At 39.1% G+C, this 15,751-nt stretch overlaps 1 pseudogene; it reads left to right on the top strand.

The window, feature by feature from the left end:
* The first annotated feature begins 1,460 nt into the window (after positions 1-1,460).
* LOC130016143 (uncharacterized) lies at positions 1,461-1,554 on the top strand (annotated as a pseudogene).
* Positions 1,555-15,751: the final 14,197 nt, after the last annotated feature.

The raw sequence follows: 15,751 nt of genomic DNA, 5'->3' as shown, positions 1-15,751 counted from the left end.
CAGACCTCTACCTAACACCATGCACAAAAGTCAGATAAAAATAGGTCAAAGTCCTCAACATCACACCAGAATCCCTCAGGTACAGCGATGACAAGGTCGGCAAATCCCTCCACGACATTGAAGCAAAAGGTATCTTCAAATATAACACGCCACTTGCCAAGCAACTGGAAACAGAGATAAACAAAGGGAACTATCTTAAATTAAGCAGCTTCTATACCTCAAAAGAAACAGTGACCAGAAACAAAGACTCCACCATGCGGGAAAGATACTCGCAGAAGCCTACCAGGTTCTCTGAGAGTGAGAACTGGACAATCAGAGTTGCTGTCTTCTAAATAAGATCCAGTCTCTGGATGTTGGCTATTGATGGCATTACATGGATCCAGGGGTAGTTCGTGGTTGTAACACTTAATTACTAGAAGATGGGGGATCTGGAAGGAGGGGTCACAGTCTTGATCTGAGCAGCCATGGAGATCTCATCCCCCGGTCCCGCACATTTGGGTTCCTCTTCCAGTTCCTTCATGCATGAGGCTCCTTCAAGCTTGGGAAGAGTGGTCTTAAGCGTACCTATGGCTGGTTGCAGAGGTCTTCAGCTGCCGGGGCTCTGCTCAGTGCGGTGAGGGAATCTCACCACGCCACCTCCAAGGGGCCCCAGTGAGGAAAGCCAGGTGCGAGGTCAGGAGATTGTTGTTTTAGACATATTTGGAATTAATTTTAGACCGAAAAGTACACATCATTGAAAATACTTATGTGCTTAGTAATAAATTACTACAAACTTGTTCAATCACGTCAGAGACCCCACTCTGCTCAGAGAACTAGATTTTTAATTACAGATCCGTTTTTCCCATGTGTCATGACTGACAATCACTATCAGTAGATATGAAACTCACTATACACAAAGATGCACCCAGGTTACTATGAGTCATCTATGTTGTTAATATCAGTTGGCCATTAAACTTCACTGAGACCCTTTGTTCTGTCATTTATAGGAGCCACATGATTCTCACCTTCCGTTCAAGTTGAACTTGTAATAAGGTGGAATGAAATCATCAATATGCTTCTCACCTCATTCTTCAGGAGAAAAATCCTACATACATTCAAGGTGGTCAAAGTGCAGACAACACCATCCACCTTTTCCTGGAGATGTATAGGGGACTGAGGTGAGAACAGCAAAAGGCTCTAGTTTAATGGTCTTAATTAAGGTTTCAGGGAACGACTTTAAACAACCTCATATACCATCTTCCAAAAGAATTATTTTGTAAAACTGATGCCTAGGGTATGGTAAAAGATAATATGGTAAAAACCATATTTTTCTTTCTGGGACATTAAATTTCTAAATCTATTTATGCATGCTGCTTTGAAATACATTCCTTGATTAGGAATCATTGTCTACCATAGGAGTGAGGAAGGCCAACACTCAAAGTAATAAGAAGAGAAAATATGGAAAAATTAACTCCTACTAAGTTTAACACATTTACTAAAATTGAAATGATAAAATGATGAGCATGGTCCTTGCACAGAGATGATATGCATACTTGTAAAGCATTCCATATTTTTGTTGCAAGAAGAATGACCAGGTCTACTTTAAGCTAAGAAAATCCCCACAAGTACAAAAATTCTACATAAAGAGAGCACAAGTCCCCATCACAACAATCTCTCTCAATGTCAATAGACTAAAAGTGCCAATTCAGAGGCACAGAATAGGAAGATGAATTAGAAAACTGAAACCAACGATCTGCTGCCTGCAAGAAACACGTCTGAACAATCAAAGCACCCATGGGCTAAAAGTAAAAGAGTGGGAAATAAGTTTTCAAGAAAATATGACCTCCACAAAGCTGGAGTGGCCATACTAGTATCAGACCACATGGACTTCAGGCTAAAGGTTATCAGAGACAGTGAAGGTCATTTCTTAATGATCATGGGATATGTACATCAGAAAGAACTCACCCTCCTCAATGTATATGATCCTAATGACAGACCAGCAAAATACTTAAAAACAACTTCTAATTGACTTATAGAAAAACATTGATAGCAACACAATACTAGAAGGAGATTTCAACACTTCTTTGTCACTTCTCCATAGATCAAACAGACTGAATCTCAGCAAGGAAATCTTTTCTTTAAGGGAAGTAATGAACAACCATTGGCTTAGAAAAGAAATCAAAGAGGAAATAAAAAGTTTCCAGAAACAAATGAGAATGAGGACACGAGCTACCAGAACTTGTGGGACACAGCAAAAGCAGTGTTAAGAGGAAAGATTATAGATCTGCCAGAATTCATCAGGAAGAAAGAAAGGGCCTACATGAATAAATTAGAGCTCAAGATTTTGGAAAATGACCAAGAAAAGTAGTCCAAACTAGGCTGGAGGAAGGAAATAATAAAACTTGTACCAGACATCAATGAGCTAGAATCCCAAAATACAATCCAAAAGACCAATAAAAGCAAAAGCTGGTTCTTTGAGAAAATAAATAAGATCAATAAACCATGAGAAGCCTCTCAATGAAACAAAGAGAAAGAATTCTAATAAATCGAATCAGAAATGCAAAGGGGAGTATCCTAATAGAAAGTACCGAAATCCATAGGATCATCAGAGATTATTTTGAGAATCTTTGCAGCACGAAATGAGAGAATCTTGAAAAAATTTGATAAATTATTGGATTCCAATTGCCTCCCAAGGCTGAACCAAGAAGATTTGGAATACTTGAACCTATCACAAACAAGGAAATTGAAATGATGGTCAAAAGTACACCTGCAAACAGAATCCATGGCCCAGATGGATTCAATATTGAACTACTTCAAACCTTTAAAGAGAAACTGCTTCCAACATTTTTAAGATTTTCCAGGAAAGTGAAGAAACAGAAATACTCCCAAATAGTTTTTATGAGGCAAAGATCACCCTAATACTCAAATCGATAGAGATACCACAAAAAAAGAAAATTACAGACCTTTTTCCTTGATGAATACAGATACAAAGATTTTCAAGAAAATACCAGCAAAGAGAATCCAGAAACTCAACAAAAGATCACACACTATGACCAAGTAGGTTTATCTTGGGGATGCAAGGATTGCTTAACATTCTCTAGTCAATCAATAGAATACACCATCTCAATAAAATAAAGATAAAAGTCATATGATTATATCAATAGATGTAGATAAAGCATTTGATAAGATCCAGCACCCATTCATGATGAAAAACTCTCAACAAAATTGGAGTTGAAAGTACTTTCCTCAATCTAATCAAAGCAAATTACCACAAACCCACAGCAAGCATTATTCTCAAGGGGGAAAATCCAAAGTCTTGGAGCAGAAATCAATGAAATAGAATCCCAGAATACAATCAGGCACAAAACAAGTTACCCACTCTCACCACTCCTATTCAACATAGTACTTAAAGTACTTGCCATATGATTTCGGTAAAAAAAAAAAAAGATATCAAGGGCATCCATATAAAAAAGGAAGAACTCAAGCTTTTACTATTTGGAGATGACATGATACTATACTTATAAAATCCCAAAGAATCTACAAAAAAGCTCCTGGGAACAACAGATTTGTTTAGAATTGTAGCATATTACAAAATCAATATCTGGTACTCCATGGCTTTCCCATATATTAATAATGAAAGAGAAAAAAGAGATAGAGAAAAACAATCCCATTCACAATAATACCTCAGAAAATAGAGTATAATAGAATCAACTAAAAAGGTTAAGGAACTATACCAAAAAAAAAAACCTACAAAACACTACTTCACGAAATAAGAGAGTATTATGAGGAAATGGAATCTCATCCCATGCTCATGGATTGAGAGGTTTAACACTGTCAAAATGGCAATACACCCCAAAGCTCTATAAAGATTTAATGCACTTTCTATAAGGATACCCATAACATTTTTCAAATAAATAGATTAAACACTCTTGAAACTCATACAAAACCATAAACTCCCATAAAGAGCTAAAGCAATCTTTGGTAAAAAGAAGAAGGGAACACCTTCCCCAACTACAAACCCTACTACAAAGTTTTAGTAATCAAAATATCATGATATTCAGATAAAGACAGGCCTAAGTTCAATGGAATATAGTCAACTATCCTGACGCTGGCCCTCAGATTATTATTACCTAATCTTTCTTAAAGGCTCAAGAAATATGAAGTTGAGCTAGAAAGCCTCTTCAGCAACTGGTGCTGGGAAAACTGGACAGCAATATGCAAAAAAAATGAACTCAGACCTCTTTATAGTGCCAGGCACAAACTCAGAATAAAATGTATTAAAGACCTCACTATCATACTTGAATTCTTAAGATATATGGAGAAAAATGTGGGAAGATCCCTTCATGACATTAAAGCTAAGGGAAACTTCTAGAATGAAACACCACTGACCAAGGAAGAGGAAGTGAAGATAAACAAATGAGACTACATTAAACTAAGAAGTTTCTGCAACTCAGAAAAAATGGTGCCATGATCGAAAGACAGTCCACATAATGGGGAAAAATTATTTATGCAATACCCATACAATTAAGCTCAAAATTCTGACTCCTGTATCATTAAGAACACTAAATAGTTCCCGTGAATTTTATTCTTCTTCACATATATTTATTCTAAAATATTTTAGATTTACTTTTAAACCACAGGTAAAAAGGTAAAATTATAAGTTTTTTTAAAAATAAAAAATAATCCCTATACATACCCAGGTGCGACCCAAAAAACAAAAAAGCAAGCAAGGAAGCAAGCAAGCAAGAAAGAAAGAAAAAAATTAAAAATTAAAAAATAATGCCGTTTGCAATGCTAAGGATCAATCCCAGATCATCATTCTTTGCGTTTTTGGGTCACACGTGGCGATGCACAGTGGTTACTCCTGGCTCTGCACTCAGGAATTACTCCTCACAGTGCTTGGGGGGACCATACAGGATGCTGGGAATCTAACCTGGGTATGCCGTGTGCAAGGCAAATGCCCTACCTGCTGTACTATAGCTCCAGCTCCCCCCCCCATAATTCATCATCTTGAGTGCCTCAGATTTTTACCTTCCATTTGGAAACTTCATCTTTACAATGACACAGTAAATTGAAACCACAGAACCATTGAATGGCATGTTATAATGGTAGCACCCATGAGCAAACATTGATAACCCATAAGTTGGCATGAATGAATTCTGTCTCAGAGGCTTCACTTCTGAGGATACCTGTCACTACCTCCTTTCTGTTACGTATCCCAGGATCAGAACCTACATCAGGCCATCAGTAGAAATTGTCCACCCGAAAGCTAGCCTTCCACTGGGATCAGAATCCTTGATCCATTTAACTTGAAATTTTTCATTCATGAATTGTTGACCTTGTTTCAGTTGGAGGCATCCAGAGCATAAACTCAGCTTTCCCGTTGTTTCCACAGGAAACCCAAATACCTAAGAATGTTATCATTTCTGACGCCACTGTTACAGATTATTTGGAATCCCACGGTAAGATACTATCATTAATGTTATAATATTACTGTTCTCTATAGTCCGGTCTCCCCAAATAAATCTCTACCCTCCTCAGTGCAAGTGCAGACTCCAGTGTATAATGATCCTGAACGTACTTATAATAGTTTCACTCAGGTTCTCCCCTAAAGTGCACAAGTTAAGTTCATACCAATCCAAGTTCTTATTCCTAAACTACCAGAGTGGGCTTGTTCCTCAAACTTGTGTTCTCCCTTGAAGAAATACCGTGCTACCTTTCTCTATGACTCTCTTTGCTTGTTTTGTTAAATGACTGTTCTCGCTTGAACATATATTCTATTCCACCCTACAACTGTTTCACAAGTTTCTAAGAGTTTTTCAATAAAATATATTTTGTGTCACTAAACTAAAATTTTAAAACCCCAGAGCATTCTTAAAACCAATATTTGTATCTTTTAAACCACAAATTTTGAAAATGAAAGGTGGTAAAGCAATGGAATACTACTCAGTTGTATGAAGTGAAATCTTCTTATTATTTGTATATAAAATGTATAACATGAGGAAATTATGTTTATTGACAAAAACCAGGCAGAGAAAAATAGGCATCCTACAAATTCAGGCATATGTGGAATATGGAGAAAACAAATTAAAAAAATAAAATGAGACAGACAAACCTCTAAACATTATTTATATTTTATGATATATAATTCAATTAACAATGGTTTCTCATACACATAATTCCAACATGACACTCCTCATTCTCTCAAAGAACAAACCCTCCCTCTCACCCAATCCCCCAGAATCCCTCCCTCCTAATCCCCTGACCCAATTGTGTGGATCAGTTCTCCCCTTACATTGCTCTTGAACTTTTGTTGCTACCTTGCTGTGTGTCTTTACATCCCACATATGAGAAAAATCTCTCTGTATCTGTTCCTTTCCTTAAGGCTAACTTTACATGCATGATATGCTCTAGTTTCATCCAATGTTGAAAATTACATAATTTTGATCTTTTCAAAGCAATAAAAACAAACTTTAGAACTATGAGACTATTTAGTTACCAGATCGAAAAGTATAATCAAAGTGGAAAAACTGAACAATGGTGAATGACAGAGTAGGCCTTTCAGTAGTGAGTGTAATATGATACATGCAAGTTGATTCTGCATAATCCTAAAATTTATGAAATTCTATAATGTAATTCTATAAGGTAATTTTAAATAATCAAAAAAGTATTTAAATAATTTACATTTATCTATGATTATGACGTATCTTTTGTGTTAAACTATCAGAAATAAAAAGAATGTGAGATAGAGATATGGTGTATCACTATACTTTTAAACAAGAGAAGCGCTAAAAATTTCTGTATCTTGATGAACTCTCATATAAATTGACTCCAAAATCAAATTAATATACTCAAGGAAAAATAAAAGTCAACAAATTTAATCTTTTGCCTTCACTCAGGTTCCCATCTGCTGAACTCTGGCAGATGAAACAATTTTTATTTTATTTTATTTTTTTAAATTTTTTATTACTGAAACACCATGATGTACAGTTGTACATTTACAAATTTTTGTGCTTGGGTTTTGATTATACAATGATCACATGCCCATTCTTCCGCCAGTGCCCATTTTCCACCACCATGTATTCCAGTATCCCTCCCACACCAATCCCCCCCATCCCACCCTGACTCTGTGGCAGGGCATTCCCTTTTGTTCTCTCTCTCCTTTTGGGTGTTGTAGTCTGCAAAAGAGGCATTAAATTGTAATTATGTTCAGTCCATAGTCAGAATTTTTATTTTCAAAGGATTTCTTGTCAGAGGTTTGGCATTCTTTGCTAGCAACCAACTCATTTTCTTCTGCATTTATTTTCTAGAAATATATACTTATACTAAGACTGATTAGTCATGGCACCAAATTGACAAATGTCCCTGTTTTTACTTCAGTTCTGTTTCCTAATTATCACAAATCATTAGCAGTGGATAGAAAATAACTAGCCCAAAATTCGTGGGGGAAATGGAAATGTTTATGCTTTCCATAGTTTGGAAAATCCCTGTCACTAGTATAGTGACATACATCTAAGTTTGTAATCAAAATGATTAAGAAGAGGTAAACCATGACTGCCACTTCAAGGAAGAACGGGCCTTCAGCAAATATCCTTGGTTTCAGAAGGATGGCTCAGGCTTGGATGGGGTCAAACATGAGAGCTGTGAGCTACCTGCAGTTAACACATGCTCTTGAGGCTATGTGGTGACACTGCTGAGAAATGTCGAGAGCCCTGATTAGGTAGGGTTATGGGGGAGAATGGAATGATGACAAGAAAACAGAGCAACAGGACAAGATCATAGATTCCTTTGTATAAAAGTTTTCATCTCTAATATATTAATCTGTGAAAAAGAGAAACAACTTCTTATCATTCTTCCTGGCAATATATTATCCTTACATAGTGCTTCAGGAAAAAAACGCTTCCCTTGTTAGTTATTATAGCCTGAATATCTGTGAGGTCTTTGAACTCTTTCTATGTATACAGTGCTGATGAATGAAACCAATCTCACTATTTAAGTATCTAAACTGCAATGTTCTCACCATTTAACTCTCTAAACTCTGATGGCTCCAAATCTTCTGAGATCAGCTTTCATCTCTTCCATGATATCCAGGCTTCTCTTCCCAACTGTCAACTGTCCCTTTCTTTCTCCCTCTCTCTACCAACTATGGTCTCCCTGCCAAAATTTGCCAAGACAAGCCTTCTTGAAATATAGACATAAGTTGACTTCTCCTTTTTATTAAAATTTAGGCAATTTTGATTTTCAAAGTCATTTATATTGGAGATTTGTCATACAATATTCCAATTCTAATCACACCACCAGTGTCTGCATCCCTCCACCAAAAAATTACCCATTTCTCCCTGCATTCCCACTGATTTCCTTGACAAACACATTTTGAATTTTTACTATTGTACTTTGGATTCCATACTTACCGTAGTCTTGGCATTGGTGGTTAAGACAAACACCTCAACTTTTTCATGCTGGCCTTCCTGGATCAATGCCCACTGACACCATGTAGGGGAAATATAAAGGTAAAAAGGTAAAGGCCCTCCCGTTGATCGTCGATTTGCTCGAGCGGGCCCAGTAACGTCTCCATTGGAGACTTTGTTGTTACTGTGTCTGGCACATCGAATACTCTCGGTAGCTTGCCGGGCTCTCCGAGGGGGGCGGAGGAATCGAACTCGGGGAAATCTATGAGAACAAATCATTAAGCTCCAAATTTTTCAAATAACCTTTAAACAATTCTGATCGAAAGGAAAATAGTGAGAACTGGAGGAGACAACCCCTTGTCAGCCTGCAAAGTCTTTTCAGTTTTCCACATTACAAAAGAAGAAATCAGTGAAGGAGGTCTGTCATTAGGCAAGTTAGGTTACCCTGCTGAGGTGTGGTCAACAGGGTGTTTTGTGCTCTTCTCTCCTTCCACCAGAAGTCCCAACCCTATGATTTTTGTCTCTTCAGTCTGCATAAAATGAGAAAGTTTTACCACACAGACATCCATGCAATGAGCCCAGCCAAGGTGATAAAAATAAATTTCAGCAAATTCATAGGTTAGTCATGCTGGTAGAAACTAAATATCATGTTTTTGTATTGAATCTGCAGGAGACACATATTACAAACCTTTTCATGATTCAGTTTCAATCATAGGATATTTTAACACCTAACCTCCACTAGTATACAGTTCCATTGCTAATGTCCCCAGTTTCTCTCCCAAGACTCCCTGTCCCAACCCCAAACCCCACCTGACAGCCTTCTGTCCCTACACTATTGCAGGCACCTCTCTCTCTCTCTCTCTCTCTCTCTCTCTCTCTCTCTCTCTCACACACACACACACACATCCTTTGGCTATTATGGATTGTAATAGAGAGAGGGAGAGGTTCTCACGTTTATTCCTTTACCTACTTTCAGGACTCAGTTCTCACCCAGAGTAATCACTTCCAACTATCATTGTCATAGCGGTCCCTTCTTTATTCCAAATGCTTGCCTTCAGCACTTGTGGCAAGCGTCCAACCATTGACCAATTCTCCTGGCCTGTGTTTCTGCTATCCTTGGGTATTAGTCTCATATTCTGGTTTTTTTATATCCAAAAAATGGGGTAGTCCAATCAGTATACCCCTTTCCTTCTGACTGATTTTATTGAACATGATATTCTTCCCTGTACATCTATTTATAAGCAAATTTCATGATGTCAGTTTCCTGCCAACTGCGTAACATTCAATTGTGTAGGTATAACATAGTTTCTTCTGACTATTGTGAATAGTACTGCAGATGGTATTTCTGTTATAAATATCATGTTTAATGTAGCTTACATAGGAAAATACTTCCCAGGTTCCAAACATACAGAATTCACTCACTATTTATTTTTTTAAAAAATATAATTTATTATGATGCTTTCTAAAAAACGGAAGCTATTAACAAAAACTCAGGGAAAGCATATTCTATAAATGCCAAAAATAATAACCTTAAAAAAGGACAACAGCTCCGTGTTCTTGCTCTTCAAAAATCCATGTGTTTCTTGATATATTGTCAATATCTTTCTATAGCCTTAAAATTCTTCAACTTCATTTCTAAACACTATTTTAAGTTATATTAATATAATAGGTGTAGTCAGCTTTATAGAATATTTATTTAATTCTTTCATATTTTACATAAACAACGTTTGAATTAACCATAGCACAGTAGCATTGTCCTCCCATTTTTCACTGATTTGCTCGAGCAGGCACCAGAAACGTCCCTATGGTGAGACTTGTTGTTACTGTTCTTGGCATGTCGAATACTTCACAGGTAGCTTGCCAGGCTTTGCCATGAGGGAGGGTTACTCTCAGTAGCTTGCCGGGCTCTCTGAGAGGAGGAGAGCAACCAAACCCAGGTTGGCCACGTGTAAGGCAAACGTCTTACCCACTGTGCTATGGCTACAGCCCATATATATATTTATACATATATATGTGTATTTACACACACATACATATCTATATATTCCTCTTACATGGCTCTTAAGCTCCAACTCATATTTCTTCCTCCTCCAATTATTTACTACTTCTCTCCCCATACTTGGGGCTCAACTAATTTTCTGAATCCCCTCAGATGCATTTCTGAGGCCATGATAAAGGAATGCACAACACATACATGCAAGGAAGGCACAAAGCATATGTAGATAAATTTCATATGGACATATAATTGTGATGACAAGTTTACAAACTGTATTCCCTTCAAGTACAGAGTTCCTGATCTCCATGCACTGTCAAATATCCAGCTACTGTCCACAACTAACTAACAACACTCCCCTACCCATTTCAGTCATTTACTTCCCCTCCTATAAGGACGATTTTGATGTCAGAGTGCAAAGGTTTGATTTTGCTTTTGTTTATTGGTCAATTTAATTTTTTTCTTCATATTCCAGAAACAAATCAAATATTTTTTTAAAAAAATAAAGGACAGGAGGTGATATCAGGCAACAAATGAATAGTTGATGTGGTTGAGAATCAGCAAGAGATTTCCAGGTCAGTGTGAGGAATGGAACATCCAGTTGTCCTTCCCAGCATATTTCCAAAGGGCTGTCTTGGAGCAGGGTACATGGTGGGAAGAACCGCAGGACAGTAGTAGTGCTTGAACATATAGGGGCCTATGTTCTTCTTTGAAAATGTAATGGTATTGACCTCCATTGCAAATCACAACACCCTAAAACAAAGAAAAAGCAAAAGTGAATGCCCTGAGTTGGGGCAAAGTGGGGGAGATGGGGGGTGGGAGGGACACTGGGTTCCTTGGTGGTGGAGAATGGGCACTGGTGGAGAGATGGGTACTTGATTCTTGTAAAACTGAAACCCAAGTACAAAGGTATGTAAGTCTACAACTGTACCTCATGGTGTTTCACTAATAAAAGTAAATAAACAAAAACTAAAAAATTAAAAGTGCTATCAGCCGGTATAAGAAAAAAATGTAATGGTGTTGACTAGATTAAATCAAGCTCATTTTTAGCTATAGGATGCTATGATTCAGCTTTGATTCACTGATTGATACTTTGAAATGTCCCAGTCCATCCTCATTCAGAGAAGTCATTTATTTCTTCGAGTATTGATTTGTACAGGGAATTTCTCAGAAAATTCTTTATATAATGTATATTAAGGGACTCAATGATAATGTTCTTATTATCATTTTCAAAGAATACAAAAATACACTTTTAATAAGATTTTCTTGGTTCTCTATATAAAAGATAAATGACAACAATTAAGTTTAACTCAATATTTTCTAAAGCGCATTACATTAGTACTTGAAAAGTAATTTTAAAAGACTCTGGGAGAGGGGAGGAGGAAAAGTCATGGATCTATAAGGATTAGTACATGTCTTTGGGTGTGTGGGGCATGGGAGTGTGTAGAAAAGTTGAGATCACACTCAGCTATGTGATCTAATTTCTATATATCTATTCTCTAGATACCAGCGATATATTCACACAGGTGTATTCATATGACTATCATGTACACTAACCCTTTATCATGTACATTCACCTAATCCCGAAGGCTTCACCGACATGGCAGCACTGAGAAGGATGAGAAAGGAGAGGCCGACAAAATCTCAAGGCCGACCTAGGCTGCCACAACGAGGAAGACAAAATTGATTGTCTGTACTTTCAATGCACGTACTCTAGCATCAGATGCATCCATCGAGGACCTAATGGTACAAGCGCGAATGATCAAGTACGACATCATTGGTCTGACCGAGACAAGAAGGCACGAATCTCACCATGCCGTTTTCGACACTGGAGAATAATTGTTGCTCGGAATTTGTGATAAAAGAGGGGTTGGAGGCGTCGGTGTCCTTGTCAACACAAACTTGGCCAAGAGCATTGATTCATTCGAATGCCTAGCAACCCGAATCGGATTTTGACATTTGAATAGATGTGGCTCACTGCCTGCAGTTTCTATCTTCGTTGTCTACGCACCAACATCTCATTATGATGAAAGAGAAACCGAGAAGTTCTACAAGGAACTAGAGAAGTTTTATAAAGAAGACCACACCTTCTACAAGATCATTGTGGGTGATTTTAATGCCAAGATAGGACCAAGAAGATCAGCTGAAGAACTTCACATCGGGACCCATGGCCTAGAATGGAACGAACAGGGTGAGAGACTGTCTGAGTTCATCATGTCGACCAAGACCATTCATGGTAACTCACAGTTCCAGAGGGCAGAATCTAAACATGGACATGGGAGTCTCCCGGTGGACGATTCCACAACGAAATAGACCACATCATATTCAATCGACGGTTTTGCCTGACTGATGTCGCTGTTGTCCCAAAATTTCGAACGGCATCGGACCACCGTCTCCTTCGTGCAAAATTCTACTTCACAAAGTGGGGAGAAAGGGCTGAAAAGTTCAAAAAGAGAACTCCCAGAATGAACACCAACTGGGAACTCTTTGGTACTATTGCAACAACATGGGAAGATGCCATTGTTGATAACAATGACGAGGAATATGATCGACTGGTTCAGCACCTCCATGAATGTGCGAGGAACGCCAAGAGAGAGATAGCCACAAAAAATCACCTATCTTCGAAAACTCTTGAGCTAATTCGTCAGCGTGGTTTGGCGCATGCCTCAGACAACCGCAAGCTAATGTCCGAGCTTGCAAAGCAGTGCAGAGATGCAATCAAGGAAGACCTCAAAGAGAGAAGAGCAGAAGTACTGGTAGATGCGGCAGAAGCCGGGAAAAGTATTCGTAAGGCCCGCCTGTCCTTCGCCAACTATAAGACCAAGATGACTGCCCTCCGATGTCCTGATGGTCCATCACATCCTCCAGAACGGCAATGGAGAAGATTACCTATGACTTCTACTCAAATCTCTTCGATAGCCATGTCCACTTGCCGACATACCAAATTCCACAGGATGGATATGTCATTCCCAACGTTCTCCCTTCTGAAATCCAACACGCCATTTCATTGGTAAAGAAACAAACAGCACCCGGCCCAGACAAGGTCAGACCTGAACAACTGAAGAACCTGCCATCAGTACTCATCAATACACTGGCTCGGCTCTTCACTCGCTACCTGTCTGAATGCAATGTTCCTTCCCAATGGAAAACCAGCAGGACCGTACTACTGTTCAAGAAGGGAGACATCCATGACATTGGCAACTATCGCCCGATCTGCCTATTGTCTGTCATCTACAAGTTGTTCACTCAAGTCATCCTAAAAAGGATTGGCAGAACACTAGATGAAGGACAACCATGCAAGCAAGCAGGGTTCCGAAAAGGATTCAGCACCATCGACCATATCCACACAATAACCAAGCTCATTGAGGTTTCTCGAGCGTTCAATATGCCGCTCTGTTTGACATTCATTGATTTAAAGAAGGCCTTTGATTCTGTTGAGATGGAAGCGGTCATTGAAGCCCTAGCCAATCAGGGCATACAAGCCGAATACATCAGGATCCTCCATGAGCTGTATTGCGGATTCACTACCAGGATCTCAACATTCTACAAAGAAGTGATCATTGATGTCAAGAGAGGGGTTCGGCAGGGTGATACCATTTCACCAAAACTCTTCAGTGCCACCATCAAGAACATCATGCGACGACTGGAATGGGAAGGAATGGGAGTGAAGATAGATGGTCGGCAACTACACCACCTCCGCTTTGCTGATGACTTTGTTTTAATAACACCAAACATCAGCCAAGCGGCACAAATGCTGGCCGACTTTGACCGTGAGTGTGGAAAGATAGGACTACAGCTGAATCTCACGAAGACAATGATTATGAGAAACAGCCTTGTTCCTGACGCCCCATTCGCTCTCAATGGAACGACCATCTCCGAATGCAACAGCTATGTGTACCTAGGTCGAGAGGTCAACATGACAAATGATCTGGCACCCGAGCTGAGCAGGAGGAAGAGAGCGGCTTGGAAAGCCTTCAAGAACGTCGAAGAAATAGCTAAGAGGATGAAGAACCTCTGGCTCCGGGCACATCTCTTTGATTCCACTGTTCTTCCTGCATTAACATATGCCTCAGAGACCTGGGCCCTAGGCAAACAGGATGAGAATGCTATTCAGGTCTCCCAAAGAAGAATAGAAAGAGCTATGCTTGGAATATCACGTTTCACTCAAATGAGAGAAGGAATCCGGAGTTCTGACATCCATAGACGATCAAGAATCAGGGACACTGTCTCATTTGCCAAGGTGTCGAAAATCAGATGGGCTGGTCACGTAATGAGATTTAAAGAGGACCGCTGGACTAGAGCTGTTACCGACTGGATTCCATGGGATGTCAAAAGACCGCGTGGCCGCCCACCTTCCAGATGGTCAGACTTCTTCGTCAATATCATGAACAATTGGTTTGGGGCCATTCATGTTTCTGGAGCGAACAGATGCCGTTGTGCTACACTAGCACGCGACAGGGACAAATGGAGACGTTACTGGCGTCTGCTCATGCAAATCGACGACTAATGGAAAGTTAAGTGATTAAGTGATTAAGTTCTAATTTTTTTATTTTTAATTTCTAAATTTTTATTACTGAGACACCATGAGGTACAGCTGTAGACTTACAAATTTTTGTGCTTGGGTTTCAATGTTACAATGATCAAATACCCATCCCATCACCAGTGCCCATTTCCAACCACCAATGGGCCCCAGTCTCCCTCCCATCTCCCATTCCCTCAACCCACCCAGACTCTGTGGCAGGCCATTCCCTTTGGTTCTCTCTCTCCTCTTAGGTGTTGTGGTTTGCAAAAGAGGCATTGAGTGACAATCATGTTTGGTCTATATTCTATGCTCAGCATGCTCTCCAATCCTGGGAGGATCCGCCCAACACCCTTTATTTGGTGCTCCATTCTCTATCTGATCTGCCTTTTCTGCTAGCGTTTGTGGTTGGTCTCCAAGCTATGAAGAAAAATTCCTGACACTAACCTCGGCCACTCTTGGAGTTGGTTTCCTATTGTGTTATTTTATGTTCTCCGGGTGAATGCAATCTGGCTCTGTCTGTCCCTCTCTTTCTGACTCGTTTTGCTTAACATGATACTCTCCATGTAGTACCACTTGTATGTAAATTTCATGACTTCATCTTTTCTAACCCCTACATAGTACTCCATTGTGGCAATGTACCAATGTTTCTTTAACCAGTCTTCATTTATGGGGCACTCAGGTTATTCCCAGATTCTGGCTATCGTAAAGAGTGTGTGCAGCTCACTCTTATGGCTGGGGACACAACAGGGGTTTTGCTTCTGACTGCTTTAATATGGGAATTTTTGAAATTTTGAAATTGACCTCTCTGAAAGTATTGTTGCTCAAACAGTGAGGTTTCTGCCAGAATGC

The sequence above is a fragment of the Sorex fumeus genome, unplaced genomic scaffold, assembly GCF_029834395.1.
Source record: "Sorex fumeus unplaced genomic scaffold, SorFum_2.1 ptg000146l, whole genome shotgun sequence".
NCBI lineage: Eukaryota > Metazoa > Chordata > Mammalia > Eulipotyphla > Soricidae > Sorex > Sorex fumeus.
This window is presented reverse-complemented; position numbering and strand designations above follow the sequence as displayed.